Consider the following 19,483-nt stretch of genomic DNA (forward strand, 5'->3'; position numbering starts at 1 on the left):
TGGGTGTCGAGGGAAGTTTTATTGTTTCAGTAGGTGCTTCCGTATCCAACTCCCTTATGCACTCATCAATAATGTCAATGGCACAACATGAGTCATCTATGGCGGGTGCTTTCAAAAATTTAGACAGGATAAACTCAACCTTCTCATCACCTTCTTCGAAAGTCATTTTTCCTATTTTGACATCTATCATGGTTCCAACGGTTGATAAGAAGGGTCTATCTATAAGAATAGAGACATCTTCATCTTCTTTGATGTCCATTACGATAAAGTCTATTGGAATATAAAGTTAACCAATCATAACTAGAATATCTTCTAATATACCGATTGGGTACTTAACTGATTGATCATCCAATTGAAGGGACATCCTAGTTGGTTGCATATCTCATAGGTTTAATATATTGCAGACAGCTAAAGGCATTAAACTTACACTTGCACCTAAATCCAATAGTGCTTTGTCAATAACATGTCTTCCTAGAACACATAGTACAGAAAAGATTCTAGGATCTTTCTGCTTCTTGGCTAATTTGTTCTCAGCAATTGCGTCGCATTCTAAAGGTTTAGGATCATCAAGCTTGCGCTTGTTTGTTAAGATGTCTTTTAGGAATTTAGCATATGATGGTATTTAGGTGCTAGCTTCAGTGAAAGGTATTTCGACGTGATTTTTTATTACCTTCACAAACTTCTTATATAAGGTGTCTTGTTTGGTTTGTTTAAGTATTTGCGGATATGGAATTGGGGGTTTATAAGGAGGAGGAGGTACTTAGGTATGATTCTACCGGTTATCGCTTACTTCTCCCTTATCTTTAATTACTTCCTCTCTTTGTTTCTCTGGCTTTACAAGTTCCTTTATTTCTTATTTTTCTGGTGTAGTCGCAATGTTTCCTTTTGGTGGCTCTGGCTTTCTTAGTGAGTTATTATTCAACCTAGGATTTACGGGTTTCTCATATGTGGTTTCGCTTCACATGGAGATAACATTTGCATGGACCTTAGGGTTAGGTTGAGGTTGTCCAGGGAATGATCCTCCTGGTGTAGCCTGAGCAGCTTATTGTTGCACTACTTGAGAGATTTGGGTTTTCAGCATCTTGTTGTGAGTTACCACATAATCGACTTTGTTGCCTAATTAATTAATCACCTCATTAATATGAATGTTTTGATTCATAAATTCTTTATCTTGTTGAGTCTAAGCTAAAATAAAGTTTTCCATGATCTTTTCAAGGTTTGATTTCTAAGGAGTAACTTGTATAGAATGAGTCGATCTTTGGGCTTGGAAACCTGGCGGTCTTTGAGGTGCATTGTTTTGAGGAAAGGTAGAGTTCTTGTTCTTGTAAGAGAGGTTTGGATGATTCCTCCATCCAGGGTTGTAAGTGTTTGAATAAGGATTTCCTTGGGCATAGTTGACCTGATCTGGGTTTGGTTCAGCTAGTAGACTGCATTCGGAAGTGATATGCCCCGGGGTTCCACAGATTTTGCATCCGAGTTATATTGTAGCTACGATAGTTGTAGGGTTTATGACTAAGATTTTGACCTTTTGGGCTAGGATGTCCATCTTGACATTCGTATGATCTAGCTTGTTAACTTCGTATATACCTCCTTTCGTTTCTTTCTTCTCTACTTGTTCTCTTTCAGTACCCCATTAGTAATGGTTTTGAGCCATGTCTTCTATGAGTGTGCATGCCTTAGGGTATGGTTTGTTCATTAACACACCGTCGACGGCAGCATCGATAGTCATCTCTGCGTTGTAGAGAAGTCAGTTGTAGAAGGTATGAATGATTAGCCATTATTCTAATTTGTGGTGTGGGCAAGTTCTTAATATTTCTTTGTATCTCTCCCAAGCGTCGAAAAGAGATTCACCATCCTGTTGTGTGAATCTGGTAATTTGGTTTCGTAGAACATCGATCTTGCTTGGTGGAAAGTATCTAGCAAGGAATAATTTCTTCAGGTCATTCCAAGTAGTTATTGAGTTGGATGGGAGGGAATCTAACCATGATCGCGCTCTGCCTCTGAGGGAAAAAGGGAATAAACGTAAGTGTAATGCCTCAGGAGCAACACCATTGGATTTTAGTGTGTCATCTAGTTGAATGAACACTTTTAGGTGTTGGTTTGGGTTCTCTTTTGGGAGACCAACAAACTGGTTTTGTTGTATGATTTGTAATAACACGGGTTTCAATTCAAAGTTATTAGCTGCGATTACAGGGTTACATGAATGAGGTTCTTCGTTAGAGGGTAAGGAAAAATCCTTTAGTGGCCTTGGTTTTGATCTTCGATCATTACTCTTTTGATTCTTTGGAGCAAAAGTCATGTACATACATATCTTTATGGTTCATCTACTGGGTCTTCTAAGGTTCTGGTACTACGAGTCCTTTGCATTGGCCAAAAGAAAAAAAGGGTACCTTAATCTAGACGATGTAACAACATGGTTACGATATTTGACGTAATTGGTTCCTGGAAACGACACCAAAAACTTGATGGGTACTTTCCGCAAGTATATAAAGTGTATCCGAGTAACATAAACGGTTGTCGAACCCACAAAGACCCAATGGTCAATCTATCATTTTCTATTGCTATGGTGTTTATCTAAGGAGATCGTAAAAGAATTGGAATAGGAACAACAAAGTGAAAATAATAGACTTGAGTGAGTTCAGAAATGTAATACTGGAATGTGGCCCTGATCGATCAATAGTACTCTTATTATTCCAAAGTAGAACTACTTATGGGAAAATGTTTTCTTCCTTAAAAAAGAATTAATTAAAAAGCAATTGTCGCTCTCGCGTATTCGGAACTGAGTTTTACTCTGTAATTAAATCGCCCCCGCTCTCGCGTGTCCGATGCATTTTACGTTAAAGTAGTGAAAACCTTTTTTAAAAATTAGATTCGGTTACTTAGTCAAAAGGTGGTTTTGGTTGGAAAATTTAACTGTAAAGGGTTCCCGGCTTTCGCTCGGATAACCGGATTCTAAACTTATAAATGTTCCCGAGAATAGTTTTAAAATCACTTTCTAGAAATATCAAATTCTCCTAATTAATTAACAAAGTGCTCTGGCGGTGTTTATTATTTAAAAACTTAACAATTTTATCTTAAGTACCATTATCGTCATCAATTTGGAGGCACTGACGGGCATCAGCTGCCTGAGGGATAGACCATTATGGTCCCCATGTGCATCTAGTTGTGATGGCCTTCACTTGTGTGACGTGTGATATGATGTGGAGGGTGACGGGTAACCTGTTACATATCTGGAATGAGCGTTCTTTTCTATGTTGTGCAAGATTGTTTGTCGTTTTGATATTTGGTGTTGTGTTGTGTTTTGGGCCGCTAATTGGCCGCTGTTTGGAGTTGCATGATATTGTTATTATGTGTTTAATTCACATGTTTTGTATGGTGAATGATGTTGATGTTTATTTTTGTGATTATGTTGTTGTTATCATGGTGAATATTTTTGGTGATATTGCATGTTATGGTGAATCATGCATCGTGGTGTAGGGATTTTGGTCTAGTTTTGGTGTGCTCTGGTACTATGGTTGGGATTTAGGAAGGAGTAACTAGTTTCGTATGGGAATCGGTGAAGCGTTACCTATGATGATGGTAGCGATTTGGTGTGCTCTGATCTTATGGCGCAGATTCATGAGCGAGATGGACATGTGTTGTCCATAATGACATCACATGCATTATTGAGTCTTGTTGCTGATTTCATTGCATCCATTATTTGTATATGCATTGAATGATTGTGTTGATGTTGGTGATTGAGAATTCTTTGGTGATGTATATAATTGGATTGTGTTAAATAACTATTGTTGTTGCTTAGGCTACCCTTGCATAATTTTGCGCCGTTAATTTTTATGAGCGTATTCTCATCCCTTTTGTTGTTTTCTTATCATGTACTCCTTTTGGGATACAGATGAGCAGATAACTGAGTAGCTTCTTAGAGGTTAAAAGATGGCGTAGAGGTTGTTCTTTCTTTTCCTATTTTATGTGTTTATTTAGTATTTCATTGCTCTGATCTGTAACATTGGGTGGGTGAATGATTCATTCATTTTTGTCACTTTTTGAGATGTTTTTTATGTTGAAGGAACTTTTGCCATGACTATGTTTTATGTCATGAGACTTAGTTAATTGTTGGTTTGTTTCCATTAATTAATTATATTGCGATGAGTCGTATTTAGGTGAACATGTGATGTCAAGTGTTTAATATGATGCATGTTTTTAAGTAACCCGTGTTACAGAGCGAGTTTATGTTGTGTTTGAGTGACATCCTTGTTGTGTAATTATTTTATTTTTGTCATATTTGACTTTTTAGGGTTTAAGGTGTTACATAGTGGTATCAAAGCAGGTTGGTTCGTCCGCCCAAGTTTTGTAATGTTGTATATTCCCTAGTACGCAACATGTGTGTGTACACTATCGATGCATTGTTTCTTCTAATGTCTGTTTGATGGTGTGCATAATGGCTGGAAGAAACGTTCTCATTATTGCTAAAGCTTTGGAGTCAATGGCTTAGGCGCTGCAGAGTCAGCAGAATCAGGCTGATGATGAGTTTTGTGGGTTGGGGAAATACTAGAGGAATAATTCGCCAACCTTCAAGGACGTGTATGATCCGGAAGGTGCTCAGACGTGGTTCCAAGAAATCAAGAGAATTTTCAAAGTGATGGCTTGTACTAAGGAATAAAAGGTATTTCTTGGGACTCACATGTTGTCTGATGAAGCTGAAGACTAGTGTGACAATGCGCGCCAGGGACTAGAAGTTATTGGTGCTGAGATCAATTGGGATATGTTTAGGGTGAAATTACTTGAGAAGTACTTTCCTGAAGTTGTGCGTAGCAAGAAGAAGATTAAATTCCTTTAGCTTAAGCAAGAAAACATGATTGTTACTGAGTATGCTGCCAAGTTCAAGGAACTTGTGAAGTTCTGTCCATACTAAAATGGTGCCGCTATGAAGGGGTCAAAGAGCATTAAGTTTGAGAATGGAATGCTACCTGATATTAAGTTGGGTATCGATAATCAGGAGATTCGCAGATTCTCTACGCTGGTGAATAAGTGTAGGATTTATAATGAGGATTGTATGGCTCGTTCCGCTCACTACAAGAGTGTTAGTGATAAGAAGGGAAAGAACTAGAATCGCGGAAAGTCGTATAGTGCTCTACCTGGCATAGGGAAACATAGAGCTTTAGATGATATAAAGCCAAGTGGGGGAGAGACTCCCTCTTCTATCAAGTGCCTCAAGTGTGGAGAGTTAGTCCATTGTGTTAATGGTGCATGAATAATGTTCGGAGGTGCTTCAAATATAGGAAGACAGACCACCGTATTGCAGTCTGTAGGAGTGTTGGACCGAATTATTATAACTGCGGAAAATAGGGTCACATTAATACCAATTTTCATAAGCCGAAGAAGGCACTGTCTGGGGGGAAGGTCTTTGTGTTGTCAAGGTCAGAGACTACTAGCTCAGACAGGTTGATTCAAGGTACATGGTTTATTAATAGTATTCCGCTAATTGCTATTATTGATACAGGCGCAATACATTCGTTTATTTTTCTTGATTGTGCTGGGAGGTTGGGTTTGTAATTATCTTCTATGGTTGGGAGTATGATTGTTGATACCCCAACTTTAGGTCCGGTAACCACTTCATGGGTTTGTTGGAATTATTCGTTTACTATTTATGGTAAGAGTTTTGATATGGATTTATTGTGTCTACCTTTGAGAAATCTTGATGTTATCCTTGGAAGGAACTAGTTGGATTTCCACCGTGTTCTTATCAATTGTTACGACAAGACAATGTCATTTCCAGAGTTTGTTTTAAGTGATAAGTTGTTTGTGTCTAATAAGCAAGTGGACAAGTTAGTGAAGGATGAGGCAAAAATGTTTATGTTACTATCTTCGGTGAAGGATGAGAACAAAGATGTGATTGGTGAACTACCGGTGGTCTGCGAGTTTCCATAAGTGTTTCTAGAAAATATAAATTATTTGTCGTCAGAGCGCGAGGTTGAGTTTGCTATAGACTTAATACCTGGTACTAGTCTTGTGTCAATGACTCTGTATAGAATTTTCGCTTCAGAGTTGAGTGAACTGAAGAAGCAATTGGAAGATCTTCTTGAGAAGAAGTTTGTTCGGTCGAGCGTTTCACCTTGGGATGCGCTAGTGTAATTAGTAGAAGAAAGATGGTAGCATGAGGTTGTGTGTTGATTATCGACAACTGGATAAATTCATGATCAAGAACAAGTATCTACTTCCAAGGATTCATGATTTTATGGATAAGTTGGTAGGTTCTTTTGTGTTTATCAAGATCGATTTGCATTCGGGTTACCATCAGATTCATGTTAAACTAGAGGATATTTTGAAGACTGTGTTCAGGATGAGGTATGGTCATTATGAGTATTCAGTAATTCTGTTTTAAGTGTCTAATGCATCTGGAGTGTTCATGGATTACATGAATAGAATATTCCATTCGTATTTAGATCAGTTTGATGTTGTTTTCATCGATGACATCTTGATATATTCAAAGTCTAATGAGGAGCATATAGAGCATCAGAGAGTTATGTTGCAGACTTTGAAAGAGAAGCATTTGTATGCAAATTTTTCCAAGTGTGAGTTCTGGTTGCAAGAAGTGAGCTTCCTTGACCACGTGATTTCTAGTGGTGGTATTGTTGTCGATTTATCGAAGATAGATGTTGTTTTAAAATTGGAGACTCTGAAGTATGTTACTAAGATTAGAAGTTTTCTTGGATTGTCTGGTTACTACAATAATTTTATTAAAGGCTTTTTGAAGTTAACATTTCCTTTGACTTAGTTGACTCGAAAGGGTCAAGCTTCTGTTTGGGATGTACATTGTGAGGAGATTGTGCAGCAAACATCCGAGAAGATCAAGAAGATCCAAGAGAAGGTGAAAGCTCCGCAGAGCCGCAAAAAGAGTTACCATGATAAAAGGAGGAAATCACTTGAGTTCCAAGAGGGAGACCATGTGTTTTTGAGAGTTACGTCGATAATTGGTGTTGGTAGAGCTTTGAATTCTCAAAAGCTTACGCCATGTTTTGTTGGTTTGTATCTGATTTTGTAGAGGATAAGAGAGGTGGCATGTCAGATTTCCTTGTCATCGCCGCTTTCTAATCTTCATGTGTTTCATGTGTCTCAGTTGAGGAGATACATTCCGGATCTGTCTCATGTGATCCAAGTGGATGATGTGCGGGTGAGAGAGAACCAAGATATTGAGGCATCACCCATATGGATAGAAGATCGACAAGTGAAACAATTGCATGGTAATGAGATTGCATTGGTGAAGGTAGTGTGGGGAGGACCAACTGGTGGAAGCGTAACTTGGAAGCTGAAGAGCCAGACGAGAGAGTCGTACCCGACTTTATTTCTTTCAGGTAATTTTTAAAGGCAAAAATTATTTAAGTGGGGGAGAGTTGTAACGCTCTATTTTTAAAAATTATTTATTTAATTGAGTCTGTGTGTATTTAATTATTTAAATCGATTTCTACGTGTGTTGGGTGAGGTTTTGGTGGTTAGTAGTAGTATTTGGTGCGTTGTGTTGGGTGAGGTTTGGGTGGTTAATAATATTAGAATAATGAGAATTTTTATTATTAAATAATTAGTAGGAATATATTTTAATAAATTGTTAGAATAAAATAGAAATAGTAGAAATAAAATAGAACAATAATAGTATTTCATTAAAATAAAATTAAAGCCAAGATGGGCATGGTAGTAAATAAAGGAGATAAGTGAGGGTGATGTTGGAAGTCTCTAATTGAGGGAGATTAGGTTAATAATAAAAAGGTTAGTAAGAGGATTTCTAGAGTTTTTACGTAAAACATAATTTTGGGTGAAAAGAGGAAAAGGCGAGGGCTAGGGCATATAAAGAACTTCATTGTTAGAGCTTGAAGTGCATCTTGCTGGAAAATCTAAGGTAGGGAGATTACTCATAACATGGTGTATTTTGCATGTTTGGGTAGAGGAAAATCCCTAATCCCATTAGATTCTCCTTATTTTTCCTCTTTTGATGAATGTTGGATGAATATGTGAAATAGATTATGTAATTGCATGATTATGTATGTTGTTGTATGATTTTTGCGCACTATTTTGCTATGGAATTGAGGTGCTATTGTTGATGGAATTGGTATCGACGTGTGTTCATATGCGTGTTGTAGTTTTGATGAAAAAGTATGTTAAAACCCTGATTTAATTCATGATTAAGTAATGAAATTGCATGTTAATTGGTGGATGATTGTTGCTTTTATGTTAGATATCATTACCCTTATTGTTATTGTGCGATTAGGGTATGATGGATGAAAATCAAAGTTCTGTTTTTGACTCTATTGGAAAAATCACATTTTTCTGCTCTGGTTTAGGGTGATGGGCATCACCCTGATGATGCATTGGTCATCATCGATTTGGAGGCACTGACGGGCGTCAACTGTTTGAGGGGTAGACCTTTATAGTCCCCATGCGTGTCTAGTTGTGATGGCATTCACTTGTGTGACGTGTGATATGATGTGGAAGGTGGCGTGAATCATCTTGGTGATGGGTAACCCATTATGTAGCTCGAATGAGCGTTCTTCGCTCTGCTGTGCAGGATTGTATGTCGTTTGAATTTTTGGTGTTGTGTTGTGTTTCAGGCCACTAATTGGCCGCTGTTTGGAGATGCATGATATTGTTATTATGTTGTTACAAGTTTAACTCACATGTTTTGTATGGTGAATAATGTTGTTGTTTATTTTGGTGATTATGTTGTTGTTATGGTGATTATGTTGTTGTTATCATGTTGATCGCATGGTGAATATTTTTGGTGATATTGCATGTTATGCTGAATCGTACATCTTGGTGTACGAACTTCGATCCAGTTTTGGTGTGCTCTGGTCCTATTGTGGGGATTCAGGAGTGAGTAGCTGGTTTCATTTGGGAATCGAAGTGTTACATATGGTAATGGTAGCGGTTTGGTGTGCGTTTGTCCTATGGTGGGGGTTCAGGAGAAAAATCGACTTGTGTTTTCCATAATGTTACTACAGGCATTGTTGAGTGCTGGTGTTGACTTTATTGCATCCCTTATTTGTATATCCATTGAATGACTTTGTTGATGTTGGTGATTGAGAATTCTTTGTTGATGTGTATAATTGGATTATGTTGAATAACTATTGTTGTTGTTTCTTAGGATACCCTTGCATAATTTTTCACCATTAAATTCTCAGCCATTTTGTTGTTTGTGTGGTTCTTTGCTCCTCTTAGGGTACAAACGAGCAAGTAACTGAGTAGCTGCTTAGATGATAAAGGATGTCGTATACGTTATTCTTCATTTTCCTATTTTATGCATTTATTTGGCATTTCATTGCTCTGATCTCTAACACTGGGCGGGTGAACGATTCGTTTGTTTTTGTCACTTTTTGCGATGTTGTTGTTGTTGTTGAAGGCATTTTTTCCATGACCATGTTTTATGTCACGAGACTTAGTTAATTATTGAGTTGTTTCCATTAAATAATTTCGTTACGATGAGTCGTGTTTAGGTGAGCATGTGATGAATTGTGTTTAATTTGATGTATGTTTTAAGTAACATGTGTTACGGAGCAAGTTTGTGTTGTGTTTGAGTGACACCCTTGTTGTGTAATTGTTTTATGTTCGTCTTATTTTACTTTTTGGGGTTTAGGGTGTTACAATATTCATGAATAATGGATAGCTCAATATTGACTAAAGCAATGTACAATCATTGAGATTAATGATTTGTGACTAATGAGTTAAGGTAAGGAAGCATAGGAACGAGGCATATGCTTGATGCTGAATTATTCTGAATATTAGTGAGTAAGGATAATGAATAATGACTAAACTTGACTGATAATGATTAGCCACAGCTAATAATAATGAGCAATGGAAGATTACACTCTTAACCCATAATGGTATCCATATTTAAGTTGCTTCTATGGCATACACCTGACCTTAAATAAGTGGTAATTGGCAATGTACTCCCTCATGAATGGGGCTTTTCCGTGGTACCTATGGTTGGTGAATCCCGTAAGGAATAAATCACTAGAGTCATAAATATGCTATATGTTATATGTTATATGTTATATAACATCTTATGATTGAGAGGATTCATAAAATAGGAGAATTCCACTGAGATAGTTGTTTCTCACCCCCTTATTATAATAATTACTGGTACTCAGTCAGAAGCGAAAGGTAAGAGTAAAGAGACTTGAGGATGTCCAGGATGAGGCCTTACTTTAGCATATCATGGCGTATTTCTGTTGTATTTTTGTTCTAATGACTAGATCTCCGTACATTGTACTCTGTTGGCATGCCTTATATGGGTGTAAATACCTTGTATTAATGCAATTATAGTATTGTATCATGTTTCGTATCATGTTTAACACTTAATGCTATGTGATTCTAAACACGCGTATTATTGAGTTGTTATAATCAAGATCTTTAAACAATTAAATCGCAAATCTCATAAGCAATTTTAAATTCTTTCCTTAATAAGAGTTGAGATTTTACCATTACAGGAAGGACTTGAAGGAAAACCTCATAAAATCTCCCTTAGGAAGAAAATATTTCCAAAATAACTTCCTTTAATTGTTAAATTGCATCGCATAATTTACAATCTCGAACAAAAAATTACTTACAGTGGAATATCTATAAAAGTGTCACTTAAAGTGTTTTCAAACCACATGTATATATCAAGTCATTCAAATAACTAATATCAATGATTTTCAGAGTTTATGTTTGAAATCATGATTAAAAATAACACATACAATGATTTTAATCATGATATCGAAGGAGAATTATGAACTATGATTTTTGACATTAATTTGAATAATTAAATAGCATGATTCAAATAACTTAGTTCTAGAGCATGAAAACTATGATTTTAATGAGATTCAATTTGTGGTGATATTTATCTATGACGTATTGATATATTCCTATACACCTCAGGAGCATGAAGAGCACTTGAGGATTGTACTTTCCATCCTACGAGAAAAGAAGTTGTTCACAAAGCTAAGCAAGTGTGAGTTTTGGATGTCAGAAGTCAAATTCTTTGGACACATGATATCACAAGGAGGAGTTGCGGTAGATCCATCTAAGGTGGAATCGGTACTCAATTGAGAGAGACCTAAGAATGCATCAGAAGTTAGAAGTTTTCTAGGAATTGTAGCACTTCCTATGACCAGACTCACCTAGAAGGAAGTTCCATTCAGATGGGATGACAAATGTTAAAGGAGTCTTCAGAAGCTAAAGAAAAAGTTAAACATTGCTCCAGTTCTAATCATTTTAGATCCATCTTTAGGATTTAAAGTGTTTTGTGAAGCATCCAAGAAAGGACTAAATTGTGTGTTAATGCATAATGGTCGAGTGGGGGATGATGCATCCTTTCAATTGAACACCCATGAGGAAAATTATCCAACATATGATCTGGAATTAGCAGCGATTGTGTTTGCACTTAAGGTGTGGTGACATTACCTTTATGGGGTCCACTTTGAGATCTTTATCGATCATAAAAGGTTAAAGTACTTATTTGATTATAAGGAATTGAACATGAGGCAACGGAGATGAATGGAATTCCTGAAATATTATGACTTTGATTTGATGTATCACCCTGTTAAAGCCAATAAGGTGGCAGCTTCTCTAAGTAGGAAAGAGATTCAAGAGGAAAAATTGATGATACTAGAATATGACCTATTGGAGAAATTCAGGAAGCTTGAACTCCAGCGCACATGGACCCTAATGGGAGTGCTACTTGGAAACTTGAATGTCATGAGTGACTTGAAGAAAAGAATAAGATAAGCTTAACATTATGATGCATGGTTGTAGTCGAGAGACGAACATCCGATTTCACCCGATACCCAAGTGGAATTCTCTTGTTCAACCAGAGAATGTGTCTAACTGAAGAGAAATTTTACCATTCTTCTGATTCTTCCAAGATGTACCAAGACGTAAAGAAGAGGTTTTGGTGGCCAGGGCTGAAAAGAGACATTGTTGATTTTGTGGTTAAGTGCATGATATGTACAAAAGTGAAAATTGAACATCAAATACCTGAGGGAATGATAAAACCTTTGGATATAACCGAATGGAAGTTATAAAGCGTATCTATGGACTTTATAATTGGGTTACCTCGCACTCTGGGAGGGCACAACTCAATTTAGGTGATTGTTGATAGACTAACAAAGTCGACTCATTTCCTACCTGTTAAAACCACCTACAAGGTTATTCACTTAGCAAGACTCTTTATCGCATAAATAATTTGGATACATGGTGTTCCGGTTAGCATTGTATTCTATAGGCATCCAAAGTTTACTTCAAGATTTTGGAAGACTTTTCATTAGGAAATGGGAACTCAGTTGTATCTTAGTACCTCAAACCACCACTAATCTGATGGTCAAATGGAGAGAACCATTCAAACTATTGAAGATATGTTGTGAGCTTGTGCATTAGAAAATGGAGGTAGCTGGAAAGACCACTTTCCACTCATAGAATTTGCATACAATAACAGTTACCACTCTAACATATGAATGGTTCAGTATGAAGCTTTATACATAAGGAAATGTAGAACTCCCTTGTGTTGGACAGAAGTTGGCTAGAGGGGGATTCTTAGACCAAATATAATCCAAGAAACCCTGAGAAGATTTGAGTAATTCAAGAAGAGATTAAGTCGGTCCATAATATTCAAAAGAGTTACGTGGATCAGAGTTTGAGACCTTAGACTTCAAGGAATGAGATCGGGTATTTTTAAAAGTTACTGCTAGACTAGGACTAAAAGGAATTTTCAAGACAAAGAAGTTAATCCCGAGGTACATTGGCCTTTATCAGATCATAAGGCGAATAGGTGAGTAACTTACTAGTTAGGATTACCTCATCCCCTAGTCATCCTTCATGACGTGTTCCATTTATCTCAAATGAGAAAGCTTGTGCCAGACCCACTTCGACCAATCCTTCCTGAACCATTCGAGGTAGTTACTGAGCTTACCTTTCAGCCTCGACCTAGTTGTATTGTTGACTTTGCAGTCAAGGCATTAAGGAAGAAATAGATACCCCCAATGAAAGTGTTATAGGAAGAATCACACACGAACGAAGCTACGTGTGGAATCCATGATGAGATAGAACTACCCTCATCTTTTCAGGTATAACCCTAAATTTGAGGATAAATTTCAATTCAAGGGGGTGGGGAATGTAATGCCCCAATCTAATATATCATGCTTAAACACTTAAGTTTTATGAATTAATATATAAGTGCATGGGATTAGAGCTTGATTTGGAAATTTGATCCAATTTAGAGAAGTTAGTAAGTAAGGGTAAAATGGCACCTTCCTTCACAAGTTAATTAACCTATTTTTCCACCTCTTTTCTTCATTCTCTATTTTTTTTATTGCATAAAAAGAGAAATTAAGGGAGAAGAGAAAGAAGAAATCGTGGAAGAGGAAGCAAGAGAGAGAGAAAAAAGGATTTTGTTTAAACTTTCATCATCTTTCTTTCTTGTGTGAAGAAATCTTGGGCCTTAAAGGTACAAAATAAAGGAAAGTTGTTAATCTCATAATCACTACCACCTAATAATAATTTGAAGCGTGATCAGGCGAGGTTCTTAGGTAGATGGGTAAGATCATGTAGAAAGGGCTTTCCATCAGGGGAAATTGGGGTTTGTGTGATTCTTGCTTTGTATGTTATGTGAATGTGTGTGATGTTTGATCTCTTGAAATATATGTGCTCTATGTGATCCCCATGCATGTTGTGATGGTTATAAAAAGGTTTAAAGTGTGTAAGTAGAGGAAATTTTGGAATTTTGGGATTTGGAATGACTTATTCTCTTCCATGATTGATAAGCAACCAAAGGTCTCGATAGGCGAGGCTTCATGCAGGGAAGAATTGGTTTCTGAGTTTTCCCGCTAAGCGAGATAATGGTTCGCTAAGCGAGGTTTCACTCTGAGGTTGCAACCTCGTGGCTAAGTAAGATTGCAATTTTTTAAGAAAAATTTTCATTTTGTCATGCCTCGCCTGGAGCTCGCTGGGGTCACTAAGCGATCCATCCAATGCAGAGCTTTATGTAGTATTGACCATATCGTATCTTTTGTTTCATAACTCGAAACGTGGAGAGGACATATGTGTTGGAAATATTATTATCCGAGTAATCCTTTAGTGCCTTATTAGGAGGCATAAGTTATATGATTGCTTGACATGAACTAACTTAATACATATGGTACTCTGATGTCCAAGAGATCGAATCGTGTGTCATCTCTTTAATGATTGGTATATTGATCCTGCCAAGTGTATCCATGAATAATGACTAACTGAATAATAACTAACACAATGTACCAATCATTGAGATTAATATTTAGTGACTGATGAGTTAAGGTAAGGATTACATAGGAATGATGCATAGACTTGATGCTGAAGTATTTCGGGTATTAGTGAGCAAGGATAATGAATAATTACTAACTCTGGCTGATAATGATTAGCCACGGCTAATAATAATAAATAATGGTAGATTAAACACTTAGCACATAATGGTATCCATAGTTTCAACTGCTTTCATGGCATACACCTGATCTTAAATAAGTGGTAATTGGAAATGTACTCCCTCATGCACGAGGCTTGTCCCTGATACCCATGGATTGATGATTCCCGTAAGGAATGATTCACTAGAGTCACAATTATGTTATAGAACACCTTATGACCGAGAGGACTCATAATATTAAAGAATCCCACTAAAATAGTTGTTTCTCACCCCCTTATTATAATGATTACAGATACTTAGTTAGGAGCTAAAGATAAGAGTAAGGAGACTTGAGGACGTCCAGGGTGAGACCTTACTTTAGCATATCATGGTGTATTTCCGCTCTATTTTTGTTGTAATGACTAGATCTCCATACATATGTATTCTTTTGGCATGCCTTGTATGGGTGTAAAGACCTTTGTACTAATGTAATTCTACTATTTTATCATGTTTTGTACCATGTTCAACACTTAATACTATGAGATTCTAGACACTCATATTATTAGGATGTTACAATCTCAGCTTTAAACAATCAAATACCAAATCTCATAAGCAATTTTAAATTTTTTCCTTAATCAAAGTTAAGATTTTATCATTGCATGAAAAACTTGAAGGAAAACCTCATAAAATCTCCCTTAGGAAAAAATATATTTCCCAAATCCTTTCCTTTAATTGTTAAATTGCATCTCACAATTAACAATCTTGAACAAAAGATTACATACAATGGAATATCTATAAAAGTATCTCTTAAAGTGTTTTCAAACCACATATATATCAAGTCATTTAAATAAATAATATCAATGATTTTCAAAGTTTATGTTTGAAATCATTATTAAAAATAACATACACAATGGTTTAAATAATCATGATATTGAAGGAGAATTATGAACTATGCTTTTTGACATTGATTTGAATAATTAAATAGCGTGATTCAAATCACTTAGGTCTAAAGCATGAAAAATATGATTTTAATGAGATTCATATGTTTTAAAATCTTTTCTTTGATTCTTTGGCATAAAAAAGTTATCGAGGGATTCATATTACATTAAATCTAAGCTAACCCTAATTTGACATCAATCAAAATAAACCTAAGTCTATAACGATATAAGTATGCATTCACAACTCTTAATCCACCTCAATGATCTTCTAAAACTTTCTACAATGCCACGTTTCTAAACCTTTTCAAAATACTCTTCAACAAGCACATCTACTTATTTTACAAAATGTTGTTAAACTTGGAATTGAGGCTCATAACTTTTTATCTTCTCTTTGTCTTTTCAATATCCCCGATAAGGAAACACAAATTTCAATGTTGATTTAGGAAGGTGATGTGTTGTCAAAATTTCTAATATTGTATGATGTAAAACATCATCAACCACTTTCTCTTTAATATAGGAGATGTCTTGAGATGATTTTTTTTCCTCGTTACAATGCAATATAATCACTGCTATAAAAAAATTTATCTAATTTCAAATGCGAAAATGATTTATTCTTAGTTACAGAGACGAGATAACGAAGGACATCATAAAAACTCTCCACCTTGTCCCTCGTTTTACAAATAACCGAGAGATTACTTTAAATGGTCATGAGTTTGAACCCCGACAATAACTTTTCAATATTTTTCAAACTAATACCACATACCTCTCGGTTTAATAATAAAATTGAGGGAATATATATATATATATATATATATATATATATATATATATATATATATATATATATATATATATATATATATATTAAATACTCATTATATTGTTTACACAAAATATTATTAAATTTATTTATTTACAAACTACATTGTTTATCCATAATATTATATTGTTTACACATAATATTAAAATAAAAATATTGTTCTTCATCATCATCACTGTCAGTGAAGAATAAATACTGCATATCTTAGAGAAGAGAAAATGTTGAGGATCCTCGTTTCATTGATTTTCAGGAAGATACACAATGATCAACCACATATTAAATAAATTTATTTATTTTTTGCTCTTGCAATCTATCACAATGATGCTTTTACTTTGTAAAATCTCATGACACTTTGATTAAACATAGAGGGTTTCACAACAATGTTTGAATTTTTTATGGATTCACTACTATCAAATTTTAATATTCATAATGTTTTTATAATAAGAGTTTTAGGTTTTACGAGGATCACTAATGATAGTGTCTTAAGTGTTGATACTCATTAAATGGAATGCATATATGTGTTTAAGGACGGTGAAGAAACTGAATAAACACACATATATTTTACATCAGTTATTACTCAAAACCGAGGTAAAATATATTTCTTTTTAAATAAATAAAAACAATAAAATATATTTTAATCCAAGAGCCACACACTTCTCGGTTTATGTTAAAAATCGAGGGGAATTTTTTTTATATATTTAGATTGTTTACACAAAATATTAAAATAAATTGTTTAAACAAATCAAGAGTTTGACAATGGATTCTTGGAGAACAACCTATCTTTTCAAATTTTTGATAAGTTATTTGTTCCTACCAAGAAAAAAAGAATTCCTGTAATTGCAATCCATCCCACATAGATTTCATTATCTTGAGCAAATATTTTCATGACAAATGTTTTCACATGAAAGAGAAAAAATATTTTCATTGATTCACAACATAGAAAAGCTATTACAAAAATACAACAACAACATCAACATCATTATGTGAGATATATTGTAAGGGCAACAAAAATGTTTTGTTCAATTTTTAAGAACATTGAAGATTTTTTTTCTTGCAACCCATTCCAAAGAATGACGTGTAAGACTTTAGAGCGACTACATGTAAAGTTAGATTTGTGGTAAAGTTTGATTAACGAGTATTTTTAATAGTAAAATATGATAACCGAAGGAATAAATCATTAATTTTAAAATTAAAAATAAAATAAAAAGAAAGACATCACTTTTAAAGAAATAAAAACATAAATTGCTAATGTTGAGATTCGAAGTATGTCCTAAATTATTTTTGCCTTGATTTTATTTAGAAATCATGGAAATATGTGATATTTATTAAAAAAAAACATGGTGCATCTTGATCTTTTATCTTGATTTTTAATTGGATAAGGTGAAAATTTTGTCTTGAAATATATTATTTATAATTGTGAACAATTTGATTCAAGATGTCATGACTTGATTTGACTTCATAATTTACCTATTTTTCTTGTGAACCTTGACATGTTACCCAAAAATATTTCTTTCTATTACTTATTTTATTTACATATTTTTTCTTCAACAAAATTTGTTGTATTCAAACTTTATTTTTTATGTTGTATTTTCTCAATTTGAGAAACATTAAGCTAAACCACACTCCTAAAATTCTTTCTCAAGTTTATGGTCCATATCAATAGCCGAGTTTACGTTCACTCTCTTAAGTGGTAAAGTTGATGATTCTTGTTGCGTTATTTCTTCTTGAAGAACATCAATTTTATTGCATCTTATATTTTTATTTTGATGATGTATGGCTTTAAAAATATTAAAAATAAATAAGTTTCTCGATTTTGGTATTTCTTGTGTCTCTAACCCGGGGACTCAATTGTATTTTTAGCCTTTGTGTTCACCTTATTTATATTATATCTTGGTTTGCCTTTAAAAAATATCAAACACAATTATGTCACATTAACTCCGCAGTCAATACTACATGAAAAAAGATGCAACTACTTAAACATCGATACATATGAAACAAGAGATTCAATTTAACTTCATAATGATAAATTCAAAAGTATCATTATAATTATTTGAAGTAAAAACATCCAACATAAATGTCTGCAAAAGTTTATAGATATTAAACTCTAGTATCCAACAAGAGCATTAAACAAATACCATAACAAATGTCCAAAATCAAATTATTCAAAAGGTGCATATCTAGAAGAAAAGATATTCATAGCCATGAAAAATCTATGGATTTCTTCTATTCAGCCTTTGTAGAAGTCAAAGCTTCAATTTGTATATTGAACATTTATTTTTTATCAACAACCATTGCGTTATGCACCCGACGAGAAATACATGCTCGCATGCGAGAATTCCAATAGTTTATTTACTTTCAAATTATTCCTGTCCAATTAATAAATAATAACAGATGAGTTTATTGAATATAAAAATATTTTGGAAATTTCTAATATTGAATTATCAAGTATAAAATTACTGAAAATTTTGAATAAAATGAAACTTCTTGTTGAAATGTCATACTTGACATATAATGCAAGCATCAGATTCTTGACTGTCACATGGTAATTCTTGTTGGAAATCCACCACAATTTATGGAAAATTTCAATTAATTTTTATTAACAAGATTGTTATCACCCACACAATAACAATGAAAAGAAAAGAACAATGGAGAAAGAAAGAAAGAACGATGAAGGAGAAGAGGAATATTCTGCAGAGTTTCTCTTTGCCGACAAACTGTGGAAAACTTCTTATTAACTTTGCAACTACAAAATACTGTGAATACAATGTTATGAATGCAACATTACAAGAATAAGGGTTACTCCCTCTATTTATAGATTTAGGTTAACTTGCATCCTAAGTCAAAGCTCAAAATAGTTAACACTACTAAAAATAGGACTAAGTCGAAATCCTGTGTGAAGCAACATGCTTCGACACTTCGACACACTAATACAACTCAACACACTAGGTGATTCGACACTTCCTTGCTTCTGTCAAGCAACCTGCTTCGACACAAGGAATTACAATTCAACAAACTACCTAATTCATTATGTCTAAGTTATCTACATTTATCATAACTCTAAGTCTTCTGAACACTTCGACCCGCACTCCCTTCGTCATGATGTCTGCAATCTGATTCTCAATTTTGCAGTGTTCCACATTCATCTTTCCATCTGCTACCTGCTCTCGAAGATAATGGAATCTCATTTTGATGTGCTTGCTTCGACCATGTGTTATCGAATTCTTTGTCAGATTGATAGCTGACATCCTATCGATCTTCATGGTAATTGCTCCATGACTCTTCTCTGATAGCTGAGAAACAATTATGTATTCTACTTCGCACGACGATAATGCC

General features: G+C 34.7%; 1 non-coding gene across 1 annotated transcript; it reads left to right on the plus strand.

Annotated features, from left to right (window-relative positions):
- Positions 1–1,784: 1,784 nt before the first annotated feature.
- On the plus strand, positions 1,785–1,891 carry LOC127089053 (small nucleolar RNA R71). The gene has a single exon (XR_007790832.1). It is a non-coding gene; the product is annotated as a small nucleolar RNA R71 (small nucleolar RNA).
- Positions 1,892–19,483: the final 17,592 nt, after the last annotated feature.

Source organism: Lathyrus oleraceus, chromosome 5, assembly GCF_024323335.1.
Source record: "Lathyrus oleraceus cultivar Zhongwan6 chromosome 5, CAAS_Psat_ZW6_1.0, whole genome shotgun sequence".
Taxonomy (NCBI): domain Eukaryota; kingdom Viridiplantae; phylum Streptophyta; class Magnoliopsida; order Fabales; family Fabaceae; genus Lathyrus; species Lathyrus oleraceus.